At 38.3% G+C, this 18,894-nt stretch overlaps 1 protein-coding gene and 1 non-coding gene across 5 annotated transcripts in view; both read right to left on the bottom strand.

The window, feature by feature from the left end:
• AUTS2 (activator of transcription and developmental regulator AUTS2) overlaps positions 1 to 18,894 on the bottom strand; it is a 1,036,368-nt gene that overhangs the window by 716,434 nt on the left and 301,040 nt on the right. The window lies entirely within an intron of this gene.
• LOC138794280 (U2 spliceosomal RNA) lies at positions 15,081 to 15,266 on the bottom strand. The gene has a single exon (XR_011363433.1). It is a non-coding gene; the product is annotated as a U2 spliceosomal RNA (small nuclear RNA).

The raw sequence follows: 18,894 nt of genomic DNA, 5'->3' as shown, positions 1-18,894 counted from the left end.
ATTATCTACGTTATTCACTTGACCTGTCAGAGTCCTATTGTCCTGACCGATGTTCAAGGATACATTTTTTCTGCACTACCTTAAAAGCATGCGTTAAAAAACAAACGCCATTCAAGCACTTAGCTCAACGCTGTGCTATTCTGAAACATTTAGAGACTTGTTTTATTTTTGTTGATTCATTTCCTTGTTCCTCCTGGAGCTGGTTTAAAAAGGAACAAGGAGAAGCAATTACACCAACCATGAACAAAAATCAGCATCAAATTATAGTCATTTCATATTTGCGCCTCTGCCTGCGAGAGAAACAGAAAGACTTTTTAATCTCCAGCTGGGTTTTTGTATTTCTTTCTCACGATTGAGCAGGCGGTGGGGTATGGAATCAGTTCCACACTGTGACCTGTGGGTTCCAATCCTGAACCTAAACTCAAACACAAGCCCCAATGCAAATGTTACATGTATTAAATCAGCAGTACTTGGAGTGGTTCACTTTCATTGCACTGTGTTCCTTCACACTCAGAAACCACTGAATAATACATACAGCAAGGCCATTGAATACTAGAACCTTCTCTATATCTTGATCTTATCAGTTTTATTTTCCAAGTGCCACAGTATTGTGTTTTGTCAGTGTACCAGCAAGGTACACTTTGAAATATTCAGCTGAACTTGATCTTCTTAAATGTAACCACTAGGCAGGGCAGGCTGACACCATTCTCTATGCAAACAATTGTTCCCTTAGGAGAGCAGAAAGCTGCCATTGAAGCGGACACATACATATACACACATACACACACAAAGTGATGGAGGAAAACAGCTGTCACAGTTGCCAGAATTGACAGATTCATTTTGTCAAGGCTCACTTCCACATGAACATCTAGGCTGGCAATCATTCTAAGATCTAAAATGACAGCTACTCTTATTCTTTCATCAACCAAAGTGACTAGGTGACCTTTTCAGCCTGAAAGCCTATCAAGTATCCATATTCAATCGCAACTGGGACTGATTCCTAGGGGGTGAGTTGCTAAGGAGATATAACGAAGGACTCTTAAAATCTCTGCATACTGTTATTTTATCATTATTGATATATATCTATATATATCTATATATATATAGATATATATCAATTCATTTAGTTAATATGTCACATTACACGCAGAAGTTAGAGAAAACAAGGTCAATGTTCTGTGCTAATTTTTTTCCTATTTTTATAAAGCTAGGGGTACACTCACACTTGGTTCTTTTGTGGCGTTTCCCTGGCCTCCAAAAAAAAGCCAATGCGGCACATGACCTTTTTTGTACGTGTTTGTGCTTTTTCTGGCTTTTTTGGGGGGAGTTTTGTAAATGAATGTGATTTTGTTATTTTTTGACCACCAAGATGGCCGAACCTCCTTTTCCTAAGCCATCATGTTAATATCCCCCCCACCCCCCAAAAAAAATGGTCCATGTAGCAAAAAGAAGATCTTTATTAATTACATTTTAAAAACATGATTATAAAAAGAGAAAAACCAAACATTAAAAGAACAGTGGCTATCCCGGAGGAGATGACAAATAATATTTAATTACACAGGCTGCAATCCCTGAACAAAATGACATAAACAGGCAGATTAAATACATAGAAAATTCATGGGATAGACATCATACATGATTATAGAATATAAAGTGCTAGTGCATAAGAGGTACTGATAACATCACTATATCAGGAGTCTATCCACCAAAACCTGTCTCCTAATATTACACACCCCACTCAACTTAGGGATACAGCAACGTATATACCTTTAGGCTATGTTCACACAACATCAAAAATAGAGAAAAGGTGGCTGCTTTTGCAATTTAAAAAATGGCCGTTATTGCCGTGATTTGGCTATGTTGACATAAAGTTTTTTTTTTCTCCGTTTAAAATAACGTCCGTTATTTCGAGTCTAAAATAACGGACATCATTTAGCAGCTTGGCCTTTAATTAGTGCAATGACTGGTATTTGTATATTATTCTAGTTTGGGGTTAAAAATTGGAAATTGAAATTGAAAAGTCCATTCAATTTTATAGTAAAAATGGAAAAAGAACGGTGACAAAAGAAAAACTGTGTGTAAACAACTAATAAAAAACGTCCTCTGTTTGCAAAAGACGTCCGAAAATAATGATCATGTTCATTCTTTTGACTTCCGTGGTAAGAACGTCTGTTATTCAATACATTGTGTGCATTGGATGTCCATCTTCCCATTGGGGGTGGGTGGGGGTGGAGGACAACATCACACCAAAGTGGCATTGATTTCCTTATACATTGAGGCTAATACTAGTCTTGGCTACCCAATATGTGGCATGTGTTAATTTTTGCACAGCTGCTGATGCCTACTTAATATAGTGGGGTGCTTTTCAGAGCAGATTTCATGCTGATTTCTGCAAATAGTATAAAATTCCATCACATATACAGTAAAGGGCCTAATTCTACATCGACACAAAAGATATTAAGCTCTGTACTAGAAAAAGAATTCTTCAGCCATTTGAAAGAAACGTAAAAGCTGTACCAGCAGACAACTTATCTAAATGATGAACACTAGGCAACAACATACCACTGATCAGTATATGCAATTATGAAAGTTCCTTTACATTTTTTTTATAATTTTTTTTTTAAAATACCCTTTTGCAAATCACCTCTTTCCCATAAAAAAGGATAGAAAAGCAGACATATTTGGTATCACCACATGTGGAACTTTATAAACTATTAAAGTATAATGTTCCATAATCGGTCCGCCATAATTCCATATAGTGAATGGTAAACTAGCAATTTTCGGTCACAAAATTTATTATAAAAAATGAATACTCCCGAAAAAAGTTTAATATATATATATATATATATATATATATATATTTCTTTCCATCTAAAACATAAAAATGACCCTCATACAGACCTTGTAGACATAAAAATGAAAACAGTTTCACAGTTATGAAGACAGTCATAGCATACTAGAATGGACCCAAGAACCATACACATCTATTGCTTGTTAAGGCTGGGTTCACATACAGTGTATTTCAGTCAGTATTTGGTCAGTATTTTTCAACCTCAACCATGAGTGGATTCAAAACACAGAAAGACTATGTTCACACAATGTTGAAATTGAGTGGATGGCCACCATATAACGGTAAAGAACTGCCATTATTTCAATGCTATGTTTACACATCTAGGAGACCGGCCGTTCCGTGACCCAGCCGGGTCACAGAACGGTCGGTCTCTGAAAAGATCATCCCGGCCGGTACGCAGAATGATCTTTAGCCCCGCAGAGTTCTGATTCGGGCACATTCCTGCGCGCCCGCATCAGAACTCTCCACTGCATGCTATGGAGTGAGTGGCCGGATCCGCTAGCTCCATTTTGTGCACTGGCATGGTTTTCAATGAATAGCGGCCGCAGAAAACTGACATGTCAGTTGTTTTCGGCGCTGCGGGAGATCTCAGCAGGAGCGTATACTATGTGTATACGCTCCGGCCGGGATTCCTAGGCAGCAATAGCACATATATTTCCGTAAAAATCATGGCCGTTGTACAACGGCAGTGGTTTTACAAAAATATACAGTGTGTGAACATAGCTTAAATGTGTAAAAGAAGTGTCTATACATGGAGATTTTATATTATATGATATTAACCACTAATAAATAGTATCCTTTTGATACTGTTAGACTAACAATTCTTAGACATTCTAGACTTCTTTCTATATATTTTTTTTCTCTAAAAAAAAAAATAAGGTTATATTTCTCAAGTTGTGCTGCTTAGACTGCTTGAAGAACTCGGTGACCCATGTTACCAGGTAAAGAACACCTTGAGGCTGATGTCAGGAATGTAAGGTGTGAATTACAGCAGTATGTACTAAGCCACAAGCTCAGATAACAACTCAATGTAACCCTGTTGTTATTATTAGATCTGTGAAAACTAGAGTCAAGGGACAGCCTAACAATGTGTTTCTTGTAATGAGATGCTAGCCCTTGTTATTTGCTAACAATGCTCCTAGGACATATGAAATGTTATTTTTGAACTGACTGTTACCACTTCTATAGCCATTAAATCAAATTGTTTTAGCAGGAGACACACAGTAACCCATGTCTTTCTTTACTCATCCTAGTTTCATTTTGTTTAATTTGTCGTTATTGACCAATATTACAAGATATCATGAGAAAATTGTGAACTGGAAAAAAAAATTGTTCTCTCCCATGCAAGGCCATGTCATCTTGAAGACAGTCAGTGACAGTGATAGTAGGGATGATTCCAAATCATCCTTATGGCTATGTTCCCACACAGTATTTTTGCTCTGTATTTTCGTCAGTATTTTGCAACCAAAACCAGGAGCGGATTGAAATCACAGAAAGGCTATGTTCACTTACAGTTGAAATTTAGTGGATGTCCGTCATTTATTAACAAATACCGTCCATTATTTCAAAACAAAAAGACGGCCATCCACTAAATTTCAACAGTATGTGAACATTACATCTCTGGGATTTCAATCTGCTCTTGGTTTTGGTTGCAAAATACTGACCAAAGAAATTGAGACTCCACCCGAACATCTAGACCTAAGCAATGAAGATGTTGCACACACCAAATGTTGCATGGGGATACAGCACCTAGATAAAAGAGTGAGCGAGGAGCTGTAAGTCGATACAATATGCATCACCATTCAGTCAATACATTCACCAGCAAATGCACTGGTATGACACTTGTAGTGAGTATTGCCTATTGTCTCATACTCACTACATTTTCAGGGCTGGTTGCTTTTATATCCAGGTGCTCTTCCACACAGCCATGCAATTGCACAATGAGCAGCAAAGCATAGAGTACTGTGTGCATCGCCAACAGGAGCAGAGATTATAGCCATTGCCTGGAGGTCAGCTCCTTTTTGTATATGTTGGTGGCCACTAGATACATAATTCTGTAATCAGATTAAGAGACTATTGCATAGCAAGTGCTTCAGTGCTTAAAATACGGGAAAAAAAGAAATAGAAGAAAGTTTCCTGCAAAACTTAACACAGACACATAGCATAGCAACAGACAGTGTTATACTGCCAGCCAGCGTTCAGCATGTTCCTGCAGCCAATACTGCTGTATCGGCTGCAGAAACATTTTTTTTTTTTTACAATTAAATTGCTGGCACTGGGTGTGCCCGCAAATCAATTAACCACTACAATGTAGAGTACGTCCGCCAGCCATACTTTACATTGTGTAAACAGCTATTATACTGGATGCTGTGAACAGCGTCTGAAAATTATAGTTATTTTCATTATTTTAACGCCCGTTCTAAAGAATGGGCGTTAAAGTAACGATGTCAGAACAAAGTGGGCGGCATTCCATTGAATTCAATGCTATGCAATTAGCCTGTACATTAGCCCCGGCAGAAAAGAATGGACTCTGGTTTCATTCCAATCATTGTCTGTTCTTTAAAAAAATAAAAATAAATTATACATGTGAATATAGCCTCTATGGGGGAGATTTATCAAACAAGGCGTAAAGTGAAACTGTCTCAGTTGCCCCTAGCAACCAATCAGATTCCACCTTTCATTCCTCACAGACTCTTTGGAAAATGAAAGGTGGAATTTGATTGGTTGCTAGGGGCAACTGAGACTATGTGTTTTATGCATTTGTGTTTATATTAACTTTTCAATATTTTTTATTCTGAATGTACAGTTTGTTAAGATTTTGATTTTAGCTCATATGACACCTTTTAAATACATATAATATCAATAATGTTTAATATACTTGATGTCTATCATTTAATCTCTAACTTATATGTTACGTGACTGATAATCTGGAACTGCTAATTGAGAGGCAGCCTCCCTTACAGGAAAGGGTTATCCAGTTGTATCAGTAAGGTAGTACTCAAAGATAACTTCATATCATGGGGGAAATCTATCAAAGACTTAGTACCATCTGTATAAGTAGAAAAAACAACAGCTGGTGCAAGGAATAGCAAGATGTTGGACCTTCAAGTGACAAGATGGGAAATGACAGGAAACAGCTTTTTACTCTGCAAAGAGCAGAAGAAACCTACATTCCAAAATCGCATGTTTGAAAACCTCCAGATGCCATCCTGTTCTCACATTTCCATACCTTTGTTCACGGCACATCTGAAAGCTTTACTCTACACCATGAAAACACAAAGAATATCTATCTTTATCCTGGAACAGAGCTTTAAGATGAATTTTAGTATGTATGCAGAGAACGGAGAAGAAAATAAACGGAACATGAGTAATATTAATTGAGTAATTAATAAATGATAGCGAAACACAATACTGTACTTTTATGCAACATTTGTTGGTCATTGCATGTACAGATGTCTGGTACATTAAAACATGAAAACTGTATATGCAATAGACATTTATTTGTGGGTAAATTTTTTTTCCCCTTTGAGTGATAATTCATTCCAATTCCTGTCGGCTTGCAGGTACAGCAATGGGAACCCTTGTTGCCCCCACTTTTACAAATCTGTTTTTGGCTAAAATGGAATATAACATTACCGGCATTTCATGTGAATAAACCCTTTGCTACATATATACTTTTTTTTTTATACTTATACTTTTTTTTTTGCAATTTATAGATGACATAGATATTATGGTCAAGTTCACAAGAAGGCCTAAAGGTGTTTATGATATATTTGAATCAGAATAATACTAATATGATATTCATGAGCAAATATGAACTTTTGGATATTCTGATTACAAATGGAGAGATTTGCACTAGTGGATATCACTAAAGTAGATAGACGTGCCTGGCAACCACCCTTTCAATTCGTATTGATTGTTGAAGACCAGAGGCTACTACAGATGAACTCTCAAGATCCCATCACAAAAATAGTAAAATACATTATTTATTTATTTACAAGTTACTCCCACATTTAGTCGTAAGGAAATACATTTTTTAGACCTGACTTTTTACATTCAGAATAATTCTATATATACACCAAAACTTATAATAAACCCACAGACAGCAATAGTTTTATTGACATACACAGTTGCCATCTTCCAATATGGCTTATTAACATCCCGAAAAGCCAGTTCATCCGTCTGAAAAGAAACTGTACCGATATCACTGAGTATGAGAAGGAAGCAAAGGAAATGCAGGAAAAATTAAGTGCAAAGGGTTATGATAATACACAGATGAACAAATCTAGAAAAGAGGTCAGTGACATGCCTAGGGAACACTTATTGGTGGATAGGAAGAAAGAGATAGTGGACCCCAGCCCTACAACATTACAAGTGCCATTCATCACTACGTACAACAAACAGAGCTACATATTAAAAAGAATTGTAAGAAAATATTGGGACATACTAAAACAGGATAGAATAATGGGGGACAAATTACCAGCCCAACCATCATTCATATTCAGAAAGGCATGCAACGTAGGAAACATGGTGGCTCCCACTATAAAAACTCAGAGGAATAAAACCAGTGACCACCTATTCTCCCTCCCGCCGGGCTTCTACCCCTGCAAAAATTGCGAAGCATGCAACATCTCAGGAAAACAAAGAAAAGTTTTATCCATGGGTGAAGCTCCAGCAATGGGAGGGGATAATATAAAAATTAAAGACCATATTACTTGTAAATCAAAGGGAGTAATCTACTGCATTGTATGTCCTTGTGGTAAACGATATATAGGCCAGACTAAAAGGTTGCTAACTACACGTATACAGGAACATCTCTACAACATAAACAGAAAATTTGAAGGTCATCCACTGTCCCGTCACTATATCGAATGTCATAACTGCTCATTCAGAGATTCATATTTTTTTTTGTTTGGAAAAAATAACATCACATTGGAGAGGAGGTAATTTTTTGGAGAAAATGTCCAGAGCAGAAACAAGATGGATTTTTGAACTGAACTCATTAGCCCCACAAGGCTTAAATGTAGATCTAGAACTGTTTGCCTTTTTGTGAAACGATACAAAACAAAAATAGGCAGTGAAAAAACAGCACTGACACATTGTAGCAAAAAGGGGTGGGGATATGTAAATGATCTGATGAAATACCATACAATCAATGCAGATTGAGAGAAGAAACACAAGTATAAGCAAAGGGTCATTATTTACAACAAACTATTTGATGTGGACTTTCAAATACACATTACACGTATGTGTTTTATAAAACATTAAGGAATCTGAACAATGCTCTCCATAATGTAAATAAACCCTGGCAATAGGTGGGCTGGAAAGGATCCAAGGAAAAGCCCTATCCCTGATGAAGGTGTCCGTGTACACTGAAATGCATAGGATAACTTCTGGCTTACAGTACGATCCATACCTAAGGAGAGTGACATCACTCAGGATCCCACTTTTTTACCACGGAAAACTGGACTGTGTGAACTTATGTGCAGTGCTACCGACCGGAGCATCTGCTGAGTTCAGAAGATTTCTTCCCATTGATTAACTTCTCTACACTGCATAAAAGCTGGATGTGGACTTCGGCTGAACTCCATTGATATCGGCATCTGGGCAAGTGACATATTCACCTTTCCAGCTGGATTTCTATACAGGTATTTGTCACCTATATAATCCTCCTTATTCTGACTGACCCACTAATTATCTGCGCTGGGTGTATCTATATGTTTAGTTTATGATCTGTATAATTGGGGGAATATAGGGTGTCTCCCACACACCTAGCAGCATTTATATATTTTTGTATACAGCGCTAGTGAGCATATCAACACACGGTGTATATTAACACAGTGAGTTGACTGCATTACCAATATAGTAAAATATATTGCTTGAACTGCACAAGTAAGGCCACCACTGCTAAGTAGCGTCAGTGGCTGTACCAAAAAGAAACCGTCAATATACAGAGTTGTAACATGAATGGACAATATCCAGGATCTTAAGATCAATGCAATATTTAAAAAAAAAAAAGGCAAATGAATATATTTACATTATCTTGTCTATGATTGTTCACATAGAAATATATTTTAATGAACAAAACTGTTGTGTAAATGTAATTAGAAATTTGGCAATCTGGTGTGCAAATCACACAAACTCTGCTGCCTGAATAACTCAGCTTTGCTTATATGTATTTTGTTCTATGGTCCAAAAGGACTAGACTCTATAGAAGTGGATTCTCATAGATTTGGCGGTGTGGTGAAGTGTACTGAAGAAGACTTTTATTCAAGGTTTTGTTGAGGTATGACACCAGGAGGGTTGCAAGCAGGAAGAAATTATGTGTCACATAAGGCAAATATTCCTCAGCCACACAACTTTAGCTGGGAAATGAAGATCCAGCACAAGAGAAATATTATAATTGTTCTGGCCTACGGTGGGAGAAAAGTGTTACCCTTTCCCAAATTAGACATGTGAGAATGCAATTAATGGAGTTTGTCTGCAAAAAAAGTTTTCCCCAAGCAGAGAGCAACATGAGATGAGGAGGCCCAGGTTTATCTTTATATAGAAGTAAATCATTTAAACCCCTATTACATAGGGCGATGTGGTGCACAAGCAAGCACCGACCTGTCAGGTCATTGCCCGCTTTCTGCTCGTTTCCCTGCCCGCTGCTAGTGCTATTACATGTGCCAACAGCAAGCGAGAAGGAGCAGGTAAGAACCGGGGGCTGTGAGAGCTGCGGGGGGGCGGTGATTGCTCAGGCAGCCCAAAGGAGACAGCGGTGGTCCTATTGCATAGAGAGACGGCAGCATATCGTTGAAAGACAACGATCGGCTGATTTTTGTCTTCTATTACACAAAACGATTATCGGCCGTAACAGTATTATCTTTACATACAGAGGCCCAGATTCATCAATCTGTTTTAAAAAAAAATGAGAGTAATTTGCCCTTAAAGTCTACCTGTTGTTATAACTTTCAAAATCTAATAAACAGTAAATGTGAAATAAAGCAAGTTTGCAATTTACATTCATTATTTTTGTTGTTATCATGCTGTAAAACAAAGCTGAACTTATCAGACATCCAGGTCCAGTCTCCTGAAGGCAGATTTTTAGATTTGTGTTGGTTGAATATAACAGACTAAACACAGAAATTCCGGCCAGTACAGAGTATCACGGCTCAATGCGATCATCAGTCACATGACAGCCTTCTCTGTGAGCGCTTAGATTACCTGGGAAACACTGGACTTCCTGTTTTCTGACTTCTTGAAGAAAAAAAAAGAGTCAGAGCACAGGAAGTGCAGTGTTTTCGATGATAAAGAAAATATATTAATAATAATAATGAATGTTAATTGCAAACTTGCTTTATATCACATCTACTTTTGATTAAGATTTTGAAACTTATAATGACAGGTACACTTTAACAACCAATCACAGCTCAATTTTCATATCTTAATGAGCTCTTGTAAAATAAAACCTGAACTGTGATTGGTTGCTATGGGCAAATGATACCATTGTTTTACACAGATTGATAAATCTGAGACATTATCTAAAAAAGTAGAAAAATAAAAAAGATACCAGAGAACTAATGTAATGTATAAAGGGAAACAACAAATACTAATGACGATCAATAGATTCCAAAACAAAATATTTTTGTAGATTTTTCATCTAAATATTTACATTCAAATTATTTTCAAATAAAAAAAAATACATGTTCCAGTTTAGTAAACATGTCATAATTGGGATTATAAAGTCTCGAGGCCCTCATAAAAGAGGCAAGTGTGACACGTGTACAAGCCCTTCTCAGCAGCACTGTCCGTGCAAACAATTTTCACAACAAAATCCAGCAAACTGTTTAATAGTCAGAAGGTAGAGGAGCAGTTAGACTTTATTAGACATATTTAATTACAGAGTAAATGAAAGAAATTATTATTATTAATTCCTGACATTTATTTTTGCTTTGGAGTTGGATGCCTTTATAATGAAAAGAATGGGAAAAACAGGGTGTAATTACACATGGAGTGTTTTGCCAAATGTTGGAAATGTTAAACAAGAAGCACTTGTTTTCTCTCCAGAGGGAAAGCATGTGATGTGTCGCTAAATGACTCTGAAGGACGCCCACAGACCTGACATCTTGCCAGCTTATGTTAGGTACACCAATATTTGGAATTCCTATAAGAGAGATTATCGAAGCAAAATTACTAGCTCTAGCATTCAGTGGGTTAGAATCCACAAATACTATGGGGATAATCCACACAGCAAACAAATCATGTTTGCTAGAAGTCGTTTGCTATCAAGGAAAAAAAATCTTATTTACCTTGTTTTCACTTAAATGTGCAAGATCTCATTCAATATGTCAAAGCTAAGCACAGCATGTGTTTGTTCATGGAAGCATGGCAGCAGGAATTTGCTTCATATCTTTTCTAAAGATGATTGAACATCTGAAAGTCGTAGGTTCGATCGAACTCGAACATTCTCAAACCTGCCGCATTTGATTGCTGATGCCTTCCCGGTCCGTGCGGAAGGAGGAACATGTCCGAAAACTGCCTGGAATTCCAGGATTCAGCCTAGGTAATAGGCTTAATCCCGGAATTCCAGGTGGTCCCCGGGCACTCTTCTCCTTCCCCACGAATTGGGAAGGCATCAGCAATCAAATGCAGCAGGTTTGAGAATGTTCGAGTTCGATCGAACCTACGATTTTCCGATGTTTGATTATCTTTAGTCTTCACATCCAATTTATTGTACAATGGACCCAACACAAAGTAGGGGGATTTATCAAGACCGACATACTTGTATGCTGGTCTTAAAATGGGCCCGCCCCTTCCACCCAGACAAATTCACTAAGAGGAACACGCCTCTTCGTGAATCCAGCCTGCCGGGGGCCCGAACCTGTGCCTGGCGTACCAAATATACACCTACTTCCAGCAGGTGTAGATTTGTATATCCCGTGTCTCACTTATGAAGATTTACACCTGCTCGCAATCATGATCCAAATCTACACCTGATGTGGATGTAGTCCACTGGGTGGATAGATGGGTAAAAGAATTGAAGGCAAAGACATACCATCCAGACTAGTGTGGTGAACATGGTAGAAGTGGTTTGGTGTTGGAGGATAGTTTAAAGTTGTACATATGAAATGGATTTGGGTTACTTATCTATTTCAGGCAAGTAGGTTTAACTTTAATTTCCTTCTGGTTCAATTGTGATCTAATCCTGTTCTGTGAACTATTAAAAACTGCACTTAACAGAAACAGCACTAGAAAATCCATAGATTCACTGTAAACTATTTCTAAACCTGAATTATTTTCTGTTTGCAACAATTTGTTAACGGCTTATTGATAGTTTATTTTTTCTGCTGTGCAGTTTTGCCAGTAGGCATCCTTTATTTTTACCAAAGTTTTCCCAGCTGTCACACTTATTATTAGTGCCTTATAGAACATGTCCGTCTGTTTTAAGGTCATCCCCTACACACATTAGGATAGAAAGTGCACTGTCAATTATGTTATGTGCTAACTCAGCCAGCCAGTACAATACTGCTTGCCATACAAAGTGCTGACTGTGTATATAGGACATCTGTTTATCTTATCACATAATGTACATATCATCAGTAATGCATTTAATACATCACAATCCCCACTCTTTACTGAGAACTAAGAGAAAAGTAAAGTGTACATTTGTTAGATTAAAGAAATAGAAAGGGAAATATGTTCACTCTTAATATAAAAAATGATAGCCTGGGACTCATTTTTAATCTTAATCTCAGACTTTTATTATTTTATTAATTGTTGTGACACAATGTTGTGACTATTAATTTATAAACACAGTGATATGTTAAACTGATGACACAATAAATATGCACAACAAGAACCCATCTACCAAAGTCACGTGATAGTGTCAGCGGCAAAAATCTTTGGTGGTCAGTGGCTCCAAACACCAGTCCCTCACCTTAACCCCTTAACAACTGCGGGCGTAAATACCCCACATGTGGACATAAAGCACCAGGCGGTTGCAGGGTAAGCCTCCAAAGGGAAGGAGCGCCATTTGGCTTTTGGAGGCTGGATTTGGCTGGAATGGATTTCAAGGGCCTTGTTGCATTTAAAAGGCCCCTGTGTTGCCAAGACAGTTGAAATTTATGTGGCATAACCATTTTCTGTATAAGCAGAAAAGTTTTAAAGTTGGAAAAATGCGATTTTTCATGTTATTTTGGGTTTTTTCATAAAGATTCATTATAAGTATCGACCCCAATTTACTAGAAATGTGAAGTACCATATGTCACGAGAAAACAGTCTCAGAATCAGCCGGATAGGTAAAAGCATTCCCAAGTTATTAATGAATAAAGTGATATATCACAAGTAGTGTAAATAATGGTACAAAGGCCAAAAAAAAATTGACAATATCCTTGCGTCTATAAACTAACAAAAAGAAAAGATGCGCATGTAGATAAAATATACAATTTATTAGATATGCAGTAAAAGGTAAAATTTACAATAGGTAATTCTCCGATATCAAAAAAGCATGAGTATTGTGTCAGTACGTCTTGTCATGTCGTGTCCAGGAATCATCTATGTACTAGTCACAGATCTCGATTCCACCATTCAAAACACCTCCAAGGTACGCTGACTACTCAAAAAGAACCGTGACAATTCACGAAAACCAATAAAGAAGTTGCTCCTATTCAACCAAAACCATAATTCATCAGTAGAGGTCAGGAGGTTATTCGACCATCAAGTCCCTTTAAACCAATAATGCCCAACGCGTTTCAGTAACACAGTACGTTACGTCATCAGGGGCCGTAGGGTGCGGGTAGGTCAGTATAGGTCAGGGTACATAGGTTAAGTCACAAACGTCATATTCTATTTAGAGGCTATTTATGCCAAAAAGTGATGTGACCAGACAATGATGCGTTGCCACATACTGTACTCACTGTGTCCCCTTAGTGCGACCCTCAGGAGGATGTCCCACCTGTCAAGTTTGTACACGTGGACATGAATCCCCTGTTAGGGTCTATCATGGGGCAAGGCAGTATGTGCCGGCGTATGTGAGCGTGTTACAGTTTGTGTGCATTCCGGAGAAAAGTCCCTGACATCTGCGTTGGCAGAGTGTCAGGGACTTTTCTCCGGAATGCACACAAACTGTAACACGCTCACATACGCCGGCACATACTGCCTTGCCCCATGATAGACCCTAACAGGGGATTCATGTCCACGTGTACAAACTTGACAGGTGGGACATCCTCCTGAGGGTCGCACTAAGGGGACACAGTGAGTACAGTATGTGGCAACGCATCATTGTCTGGTCACATCACTTTTTGGCATAAATAGCCTCTAAATAGAATATGACGTTTGTGACTTAACCTATGTACCCTGACCTATACTGACCTACCCGCACCCTACGGCCCCTGATGACGTAACGTACTGTGTTACTGAAACGCGTTGGGCATTATTGGTTTAAAGGGACTTGATGGTCGAATAACCTCCTGACCTCTACTGATGAATTATGGTTTTGGTTGAATAGGAGCAACTTCTTTATTGGTTTTCGTGAATTGTCACGGTTCTTTTTGAGTAGTCAGCGTACCTTGGAGGTGTTTTGAATGGTGGAATCGAGATCTGTGACTAGTACATAGATGATTCCTGGACACGACATGACAAGACGTACTGACACAATACTCATGCTTTTTTGATATCGGAGAATTACCTATTGTAAATTTTACCTTTTACTGCATATCTAATAAATTGTATATTTTATCTACATGCGCATCCTTTCTTTTTGTTAATGAATAAAGTGACACAGGTCATATTCATAGGCCCGGTCCTTAAGGGGTTAAAGTGAAAACCATGCCCCTAATGATTCACATACACCAGTATTATGTGACCAACCCATCTTGCCCACCTTGCTGGGATTGAGCTAACTGGAAGAGAATAAGGGCTTCAGGCTGCATGAAGAAGGAGGAGTGTCCCACTGATGTACAGTACAGTAAAATAAGTTATGGAATAGCATGATCATGTCACCAACAGCGCAAGCTCACTCCTGACCACTGGAGCAGCTATAGCTATGTAAGTTTTATGTACTTTTTATATTGAAAACCCCTTTAATTTACCTATCTAGAACAAGGTCAAGGCTTCCATAAAGGACCATGTACTGCACAAAAGCTGCATTTATGGCACAGTGCTTTACTAATTTAAGTGTTTTTTTTATTCCTGACAAAAGTTATGTCTTTCTTGAGTTTCTTTCTTTTCTTGCTTCCTTTTTTTTTTTTTCTACGCTGAACCTGGAAGCACTGAAGCGGGTCAATGCCTGGAGAGGACGAGCAAGCTCTTTTTCTATCCTCCATTCTAAAAATCCATGTATTATAAGGTCCCCAGATAAGGGACGTATCAGATATTAAACTGATAAGAACCGATACTAAACTTGATCTTAGCCAAAAGGCCAAGAAGCGATCTTGTGTTTCTTCTGTATAGATGTTTCAGCAAGCCACTATATATGATTTCTTGTCAGTGAATGATTTTTCACATTAAGAGGTTAAAAACCCATCTCTACCGAGTACTTGTTACCGCTTTGATTTAGCTATAACTGTATCGAATCTAGTTAATAATTTTAATTACCACTAGGTACATTGCTTTTTTGCTTTTTACATGAACAGACCGGCTCCGACAGGGGGATGCCGGTGCCACACACGGTCCTTATTAGAACCATTGTACACATGATGCTGGTCTATTATCTAGCACAGTCCGGGCATGAAGCACTGGGAGCGGGCCCACTGCCCCCAGTGTGATGAAACCCCCTCCCCTCTGTGAAGTGGGCTCTATTAGAATCAATGGAGCCGCATCACAGAGGGGAGATCATCACACTGGGGGGTGGCGGGCCGATCTCCAGTGCTTAATGGCTGACCGGTGCCCGGTAATAGACCGACACCGACCATGGGAACCAAAAGGTATTGCAAAAAAAGGATTGTGACACTGATATCCCAGTTCATGTTCATGTAAAAAACAAAAAATTGGTACATTTGCTTCGAGCTAAACACATGAAAAAAACTTAAAATCACTACATACTCTGATGGTTTACAAGTATGTATGAATCTGGAGCCCAGCCTGTTGTGCTCATAGAGAATTGCACAGAATGAATAATTTTTTAGGTCGCAGTTTTGAGAAGTATTAGACTCCTAAGAGCTGTAAGAATGTCAGCATTTAGTGATTGTAGAGATCTTGAAAACTGTGAGGAAGTGAAACTAAAAGTAATTTAGTAGGCTGCAGAACATTTTGTTATTCAGTGGTTGGTTTAGAGTTATTTATCAGAAACCAAAAACACTGTTGAAATGCAAGTATCTATAGTGCCAATATGAACCATTAGTTATGCTTTATTTGGTCGTTATTATTATTATTATTATTATTATTATTATTATTATTTAAGCAGGTATTGGTCCTCAACTACGCAAGACTGGGTCAGATTTTTAGTTATTTTCTGTTCCTGTTGCTCACATTTCCAGGGAAGTAAACCACAAAGCTTGGCTCATTAATCTTTTACCGATTTTGTAACCAACTGTAAACAAATCCACTTCTTCAATTATTAACACACGTTTCTAGACCCTTTCACTACAATAAGCCAAGAATGGACACAGACATGAAAACATAAAGATTAATGTAGCATTTTGTCTGTCACATGCTCAGATTGTAAATCAATAATTTTCTGTTTGGCTGCTCGGATATCAAGAAAAAAGGAAATATGTTTTATATTGTATCCAGTCGTTTTTGTGGCATGAACCCAATATCCTCATTGCGTTTAGAGTGTGCACTTGAGAGGAAAGAGATAGCCACACATAAATCTGCTTCAAGCATCTCTTGCCCTCTCATACACAACAAATTCCTTCAAGGCTCAGGAAAGTGTCATCACAGTTCATTGCTCAAGGACATGTAAGTGGCAGTCTGCCTGCATTTACAGCAGCATCATTCAGTTCACTCTTGGCAGCCTCATTGGGAAAAAGCTGGATGGAGAAAGATGCAAGCCTTTTCTACATGCTAATCTGCAAAGATGTCTGCATTGAAAAAATCATTACATCGCTTCTTAGTCTTTACAATATTTTAATATTTCTACTTATGCTTGTAAATTGCAAGTACACAATGGACTGTATGGCATAATGTAATAATTGCATCATTAGATGTATCAATAGTGCATATAAGATGGATATCAGTGGACTGACTATACATGTCATAGAGTTCAATAGCAATTGTAGGTGTGGACTCCGGCACTCCGGACTTGATAATTAAAACATAACTTTTATTAAGTGCTGACAATGCATATAGGCTGACCAACGCATTTCACGCAACTGTGCTTAATCGGGATCTTGTGCGCTAGATTTTGGACTGAACTCTGACACAGACAGAATAAATGGAGAATAGGGTTAATGTACTTAGCTACAAAATGGAGCCCCATTTTATTTACAGGTTTAAATAATTTCTTTTTTTTTAAAAAGGTAAGTTACCACAATGTATTTTTAGGCATAATAACGGACATTTAAAAAAAGAAAAAAAAAAACTGGCCGTTATTCAATAATAATGGATGCAAATAATAATATTATAATTTGTAGTTTATGAAGATTTATTAAAAGACCAGTCTTGTTGTTGGCCTCCCCGTTGTGTGAACATAGCCTAAAAAGGTAAGAAGTATGGTTTTCGGGAAGAAAAAAAAAAAGTTGGACAATACCGGAGTTTCTTTGGCAAATGCATCAGTATTGTACATATGAGCAACACATTGTGTGTCAGGATTTAAACCTAGTAACTCCTGCACTCCAGGCTACAGCTCTACTCACTGAGCCACTTAACCTTGCTGGACAGGTTAATCCTTAATTGGCTCCACCCCTGAACTTCCTATATAAGCCCAGCCTTTCCACTTCCTCCTTGTGAGATTATTGTGCTTTTGCCCTTAATCAAGCTATTCCTTCCTCTACTGTTGTTACTACTTACCTGTGTACCGAACTCTGGCTATTTAACTAACTATAATTCTGCTTTATCCTTCAACTATATTGCTGCTCTCTGTGCACTAAACTCTGGCTAAGTATCTGACTACGCTTATGCATAAACCTCTAAACACATTGGGGGAGATTTATCAAACATGGTGTAAAGTAAAACTGGCTCAGTTGCCCCTAGCAACCAATCAGATTCTGTGAGGAATGAAAGGTGGAATCTGATTGGTTGCTAGACACCTGACAACATGTTTGATAAATCTCCCCTATTGCTTCTACCTTTGTATGGACCTCTGTCTGCCGGCTGACCACGCTTGTCTCTACCACTTCACCGCAACCTGTGTACCGACCTCCAACTGACCACCAGCAACGGTCCCGCTCTGTTAGTCAGGGTAAACACTGCTCCAGAGCACCATTAGGAGCACTGCTGCGTCATTCAGCCCACCCCTTCTAATGATAGTCAATGGAGGGGGCAGGCCAGATGACGCAGCAGTGCTCCGGAGCGGAGTTTACCCCAACTAACTGTGCAGGATCAGCACCGAGGAGGAAGGTAACACACATACCTTCCTCCTTAGCATCTCAGGCGCTATAGGGGGCTATCAGCAGGTTCGATTCATCTAACTTACTGATAGTCCCCTTTTGAAACAAACTATAGCAATACCAGAAAGATTAGCATACTAGAGATAGACAGACATTAAGCTAAGCTGAACATTTTAAAGTTGGTCAATGGTGATAAAAAACTACATCTGACAATCTGACAATTTTTTTTTTGCAGAAATCAAAAGTCCAGGCAATTTTAAGAAACTTTGTAATTGGGTTTATTAGGCAAATATGCCATTATCTGCATTCAAAAAGACTTGTCAGTGCTGAGGTCAGAGGAGATAGCCCTTTAATGTAGCTGTAAATTAACTCTGTTGTCCTGTTTTGGTGCCTCATCTTCCTCCACCCCTCCCCTCTCCCTAAACAATCATGAAGACAGGGGGAGAGCTTCAAAGTGCTTTTTTATTATAAGAATGCAATTTTCAGCTAATAAACCCAATTACAACGTTTCTTAAAATGGCCTGTACTATCGATTTCTGCAAAAAAAATAAAATAAAATAAACGACACTG

The sequence above is a fragment of the Dendropsophus ebraccatus genome, chromosome 5 (genome assembly GCF_027789765.1).
Source record: "Dendropsophus ebraccatus isolate aDenEbr1 chromosome 5, aDenEbr1.pat, whole genome shotgun sequence".
In the NCBI taxonomy this organism is placed as follows: domain Eukaryota; kingdom Metazoa; phylum Chordata; class Amphibia; order Anura; family Hylidae; genus Dendropsophus; species Dendropsophus ebraccatus.
This window is presented reverse-complemented; position numbering and strand designations above follow the sequence as displayed.